Source organism: Corvus kubaryi, unplaced genomic scaffold (assembly GCF_017639235.1).
Source record: "Corvus kubaryi isolate FWS band 111438036 unplaced genomic scaffold, C.kubaryi_AGA036_p1.0 37398, whole genome shotgun sequence".
Classification (NCBI taxonomy): Eukaryota; Metazoa; Chordata; class Aves; order Passeriformes; family Corvidae; genus Corvus; species Corvus kubaryi.
The window spans coordinates 32173317-32180029 of record NW_024581137.1 but is presented as its reverse complement, the minus strand read 5'-3'; positions in this window follow the sequence as shown (position 1 = coordinate 32180029).

Sequence of the window (6713 nt, the reverse complement as noted above, 5' to 3'; positions counted from 1 at the left end):
GCCCGCGGCGAGCAGGGCCCGGCAGCCTCGGCCGCCCGGCCATGGGGGCCGCCCGCCTGCCGTCCCTCGCACAGAACGGGTCAGGTTGGACGGGACCTCACTGGGTCATCTGGTCCAACCTCCCTGCCCAAACAGGGTCATCGTAGAGCACATGGCACAAGATTGCATCTCGACGGTTCTGGAATATCTCCAGTGAGAGGGACTCCACAACCTCTCTGGACAGTCTGTTCCAGTGCGCGGTCAACTGCACAGTAAAGAAGTTTTTCCTCGCATTCAGGTGGAACTTCCTTGTGCATCAGTTTCTGCTCGTTGCTTCATATTCGACTGCACGGCACTACCAAGGAGAGCCTAACTGCATCCTCTTGACATCCGCCCACTTTAGATATTTATAGGTATCAATAAAGTCTGCTTTCAGTCGTTTTCTGTAGAGGCTGAACAGGCCCAGCTCCCCCAACCTTCCCTCTTAAGAGAGATGCTGCCCTAATTGTCCTCGTAACCCTCCACAGGGCCTGTTCCAGGAACTACCTGTCTTGTTCTGTGGAGTGTAGAACTGGACACAGCACTCCAGGTGCAGCCTCACCAGGGCTGAATAGAGGGGCAGGATCATCTTCCTCAACCTGCTGGCAACGCTCTTCTTAATGCACCCCAGGATACCACTGGTATCCTTGGGCACATGGGCATACTGCTGGCTCATTGACAGCTTGTTGTCCACCAGGACTTTCTTGGCACGGCCCTCACACCGCCTGAGAGCTGCTGCCACAGAGACGTAGGGCAGAGCCTGCCACGGCCTTCCTGAGAGGCACCTGCTGCTCCCTGTGGCATCGGGACTGCTGGGAAGGTGTGTGGTGGTGGTGGGTACTGGGTACGTGCACACCCGTGTCTGCCTCTCAGCTGGGCTCCCCTCACAGGAGAGGCCTGAGCACTCACCAACCCGGGTTAAAAGTCGAAGGGATTTGTGGAATATGGCGTTGTATCTGTTGAAGTGGTCGAGGCTCACCGTCACCAGAAGGCCCAGCAGGAAATGCACAGCTGCGGGCGGGACGAAGTCGGTTGAGGGCTGAGAGGCACTTGGGGCGAGGAGAGAGTCGGTTGAGTGACAGTTGGAAGTGAGACTGTGATTGGATGGAAGAACGCGTGGATGGCATGTGAGCGGGAAGCTGATTGGGTGATAGGACGCGTGGACAGCAGCACCGCAGCTGTGCCAGCCAATGGGTGCCCTTCTGCTATTAAGTTCTTTCAGGCTTCGCTTTGGTTCCGGTTGAGATCGAGGGTAGGAAGAGGGGGCGATTGTTGGCAATAAATGGATCTTCTTGGGACATGCGAGAGGGTCCGTCGTCTTTGTTCCCCATTGCTACAGGGGTTGTTTAAAGGTGAGGCAAAAGAGTTAAGAGTTTCATTGTCCTGAAAAGGATACAGGGAATGAAATCCATCATAAAACTGCCAACTTAATTATTCTGCTACGGTCAGGTTGGCAGAAGTTGGGTGCATACGTGGCATTGAGACAGCCCTTTGATTTTCAGAAGGGGTTTATAGTGATATATTACATACAGGTGATTCTCCCTGTCTAGTCCACCTGGAGCACTGCGTCCAACTCTGGGGTCCCCATTACAGGAGAGACATGGATCTGCTGGAGCAAGCCCAGAAGAGGCCACAAAGGTGATCAGAGGGATGGAGGAAAGGCTGAGAGAGTGGGCGTTGTTCAGTGTGGAAAGGAGAAGGGTTATGGGGTGACCCGTTTGCAGCCTTCCAGTACCTGAAGGGAACGTACAAGAAAGCAAGAGGACTTTTTACAAGGACACGTAGTGACAGGACATGGGGGAATGGCTTTAAACTTACAGAGGGTAGGAAGAAATTCTTTACTTAGACGGTGGTGAGGCACTGGAACAGGTGGTGCAGAGAAACTGTAGATACCTCATCCCTGCAAGTGCTCAAGGCCAGGTTGGATGGGGCTCTGAGCGACCTGGTCTAGTGGAAGGTATCCCTGCCCATGGCAGGGGGTTGGATCTAGATGACCTTTGAGGTCCCTTCCAACCTGATCCATTCTATGATTCTATAATATTTTGGCCAAGGTTGCTTTAATTACTTAAATATGGCTTGAATTTAGTTACTTTTCTAGTTACATAATTTTAAATGAGCAGCATGGCTATTTATTGTATAGTACTGTGTCCAAGTGCTGCCCTATTTTTTTCTCCGTTACTGTGTATCTTGTATAGAATTGGGAATTTAATCCCTATTTTTGGATAGTATCACCAGCCACTTTGATGTGTGATTTCTTTCACAAAAGGTAGCCCAAAAAGTAAATTTGTCCCCCAGGCATTAAAAAATTCATTATTAGGTAAAAGGAATCATCATGCTACTAACCTAAGACAGAAGTAGTCCTTTTCCTAGGTTAGAAGCAAAACAACTTTACATGAATGCTCTTAGTTTCTGTGGCCATATAACAAAGAAAAATTCTGAAGTAAAAAATAACAAAGTGGCAGAGAATAAATGGATGTCTACTATTTCACTCACTAGTTCCACAGACTGGCTTCTGCTTATTTTCAAACATTGTCTCAAATTGTCTCTGTTATGATATATTCTTAAAAAAAAAAAAAAAAAAAAAAGTCATATTCCTTGCACATCATTCAAAAGTCCTTTTTTTTTTTTCAGATTGCCAGAGCCAGTTTAACCTGGGTAATAGCTAAGTTTGGTAACTTGTACAGATGCATTTGACAAGTTATTGGGTGGCACGAGAAAAAAATTGTTACAACAATGTTTTCTTTGGAGCAATGCAATCCTATTGCTTGTCTCCCTCATTTGTTTCAGAGTTGATAAACTGAAAAAAAGCATAGTTATTGTGCTCCAGGAGTCTGTTAACTGTTCCAGTATTCACTATGTCATAAAGACACTAATTTTCCATTTTTTTTCAAAATGGAAAGAACAATTTCCCTGTGTTAAAAGTATGGAAAATAATAGCATTGCTGCTATTCTCCTATAAAAGAGAAACCTCTAAGAGTAATTTGGAAGGTTACAGTGCTCACCCTCTAGTACAGTAGTTGAACTTTTCACCATATACTTGGATTGCAGGAGATGCCAGTTGCCAAAGCAGCTTCAGGAAAACCAGGGAGCAACTGAAGGGTAGATAGCCACAAACCATGCGGGGCTGCTCAGCAAAACTCTGCTCAGACTGAAACAGTCTGCTTCCTTATGCACAGCCAACACACGGCTAAGTGCAAAAATTTGGAGACTTCAAGTATCCTGTTTCTACTAAGGAAAGATCATCTGAGATACATTATTTCCACTAGGCTATTTCTTGGGCACATATCTTTAGGAAAGATATCATGATTTTTATATGTTTCTCAGTATAATTTTTTTCACAATGATTTATAGTTTTTGCTGTCATCGTACGCTTTTATGAATTTAAAGAGGCATAGTACCTGATCAATTTGCAGAATTTGTCACGCATTTCATGGGCTTTCATAAATTTTCATCGTGTACATCAGCTTTTATTGCCTGGATCTGTATGGCTCAGCTGCTTCATTGTTCATAAACATGTCTTATTATTTATAATACTTGGAATTTTGTGTATGGAAATGAATTTTGCCGACATAAAAAAATTAAAGTTTGAAAACAATCAGAAATCAGATTTTTTCATTCTAATTTTGAAAACTGCAAGTTAATATTTTTAAATTTCACACAATGCAGCATTGCAAAAAATGCAACCCCTCACTTGCGTCACTTGGCAAAATTCTGAGTATAAACTCAAGCCACCTCATGGCATCTTGATGATGGATCCGTGGTTCTGAGAAATACCTACTTAACTGCCAAGTTTGAGTGCTTGTACTATGCTAGAGTTATATAAATTATATGTGTTAATTTATAGTAATACTGTCAATATATTGGCCATACTTGAAGACTAACCATTTTCTGTAACTTATCAACCCATTCCCAGGAAGACAGTAAACACTGGATAAAGGTAGATAATTTTGCTGCTCTTGTATCTGTTGCTTAGCTACTCAAGCTGAAGGTAAACACATTTATTCCCTCTTGAGGTTTGGTGTCTTTGTGTTCACACCTGACAATTACATTTATAAACCTTTAGTTAGACATGTCACTTCTTTTAATCTGAGGAAAGTTATTTTTGTGTAGCTTTCTGCTTTTTAAATAAGTGAATGCATAAATCCTTCAGGTATTTTGGCAAGTTTTTGTGATGAACCAGTCCGTTAAGAACTAGGAGCTGGACTTGCAGTAGTGCTCAGCACTGCTGAAAAGTCAAGTCCTCAGATTATTCTGGTGCTTTGTCATTTATTTTTTCCTCCTGTCTTTTGTCGTCCTGTACAGCCTCACCTTATGGCCTCTGTCTCTCACTGTGCCTCTTTGATTGTTATTGTACCTTGTTCCTGTCCTTAGGCTCATTTGAGCTTTTGATTTCAGAAACTTTTCTTCTATTCCAGATGTTTTGTTTTAGTTTTTGGAGGCCTTCCTGTTTCTAAAGTCTTTATTCCTCAAATCTTACCTGTCAATATGAATTGATTCAAAGAAATCTGCAGATTTCTAATCTGTTCAACATCAATTATGGTGTACTTCATTTTTTTTTATTTAAAGCAACTGATTTTAGCTACAGATATAATCAGGTCTGATCTCCTAAAGAACAAGAAGCAGAAGTCATAATAAAATCAGGTTATTTGAAGAATTGCGCTCTTAAGGTTTCACAAAGTCAGTTCATTAAAAAAGAAAAAAAGAAACAGACAAAATTATAGTTAATTTGAAGTTACTTATTTTACTTGGAGGAAAATAGGAAGGAAAGATTACTAGATTTGGGGATGTTCCAACTGGTCACTGATCAAGAAACTAAATTAATTGTGAATTGTCCTATAGCATCAGGACATTTCTCTGTTAATCAGAAGAATGTGTAAACCGAGGATTTTCTGTAGGTGTCATCAGAGTTGGTGAAAAGGCAATGACTTTTAAAAATAATTCTTAGCAGAGAAAAAGAGGAGAGCAAAGGAGCTTTCCTTGCTGTCTCTAGAAGAGCAAAATATATGAAAAAACTTTAAAAAAAATATGTAAAAATGTAAAGCCCGGCTTATATGCAACAAATACATTGGGATTTTTTGTCATTTATTTTATTTTACTGTTTCTTGTTCCCATTTATAGGTCTGTTCCCTCTGTTGTACGTCCTTGTATTCCTTTCTCTGTACTTAGCAGGGGGCAACAGCAGAACAGGATATACGTGTGCAGACCTCTGCCATGCCCATTCGGAGTAGTTCACTTACGTCTTCCTTAACATCTGACTTGTATTTGGCTCTAACTCTGTGAAATGGAGTGGCTGCAGATTCTATTCCTGCATCCCTGGTATAACGGCAGTAAGGAAACATGGGGATCTGAGGTGGACGGATAGGGACAGTAACATTTCAATATAGCAGCTTGTGATTAAGTGTAAACATCGCGGTTGTTCTGCAAAACAAAAAGCCTTAAGAATTTCATGATTAGTTAGAGTTAGTTAAGTCAAATGCTATGCTTATAGAGGAAAAAAAAAGTAGAAAGAAAAAAGATTAATGTTAGAAACCAGACTTTTTTTTTTAACTGCAACAAAAATATGTCTAGCATTTAAGAAAGTATGGTGAAAGGAAGTAAATGACTGGAAATTTGAAAACTAACAGCACAAGGGCTATAACAAAGAAGAAATTAAAAATTAATGGTACTGAAATGTATAGTATGGAAATATTCTACTTCTCTCATTTGTGTCTGTCAAAAATACACATTGATAAAGGTTCCTGTCTCAATATATCCATTAAAAGTACACAATAATTTTATACAATTCAGGGACATGTTAAGAAGCATAACTTGCTATCAGTCATAAAAGCAAAATTTTTGTTAAATAGGCCTCCTAGAGATCTGGAAATGAAAAAAAACCTTCGCAAAAGTGGCTGTATGTTCTATCACTAAGGGAAGAATTGTTTTATAGCATTTATAATCTGCTCAGAAAGTCAAAGAAAAATACTCTATTGGGACAGAAAAGTTTTTTAGTTCACTTGCACTTAAGTATGTAACTTATAATTATTCATTTATATTGCAAATACAAATTGTGTCCTGGGTTTTTACAGTGCTGTTTGTAAACTTCAAGTTATGAGCCCAAATGTGCAGATTTTCTGTAATATTATGCTTTTATTAAGCATACAGTTATACACACTGCTGTAGCATTAAAGTAATTATAATTGCTTTAAAGCAGATAAATCCTTACTGTAAAATAAAGGCTTTTATTTTAAAAAGAAGATAAATACACTCCATACGAGAGTGACTGCATGAATATGTGCTATTTAGCAAAAGTGAAATTAGCAGTAATAAAATGAAGCATTAATTTTTCTTTCCTGAACTGAAGCATCTTCTGACAAAATGTTCATGTATTCGCAAGTATTTAAAATTTTGTCCTTGAATATGATTTTTATAAAATCCCTGTTCCTCAGCTTTCATAAGTTGTTATTATTGAATCTGCATAAAAGATCTAGAGGGAAGTTCTTTGTTTGTCCATACGGAATATAAAAAGAACCTGTTCCATGCATAGGAAACCTATTGAGGTGTATATTTCACAGTGACCCAGGTGGCTGTGTGAGTTGTTCATAATGGAAAATTGAGGGTTTGTATCTTCCAGTAAACAGATATAAATCTGGCTCAGTACATTTTCTCTAGAGATTTTGAAGCAGCATGGACTGAGACAGTGGGCAGAACCTCAG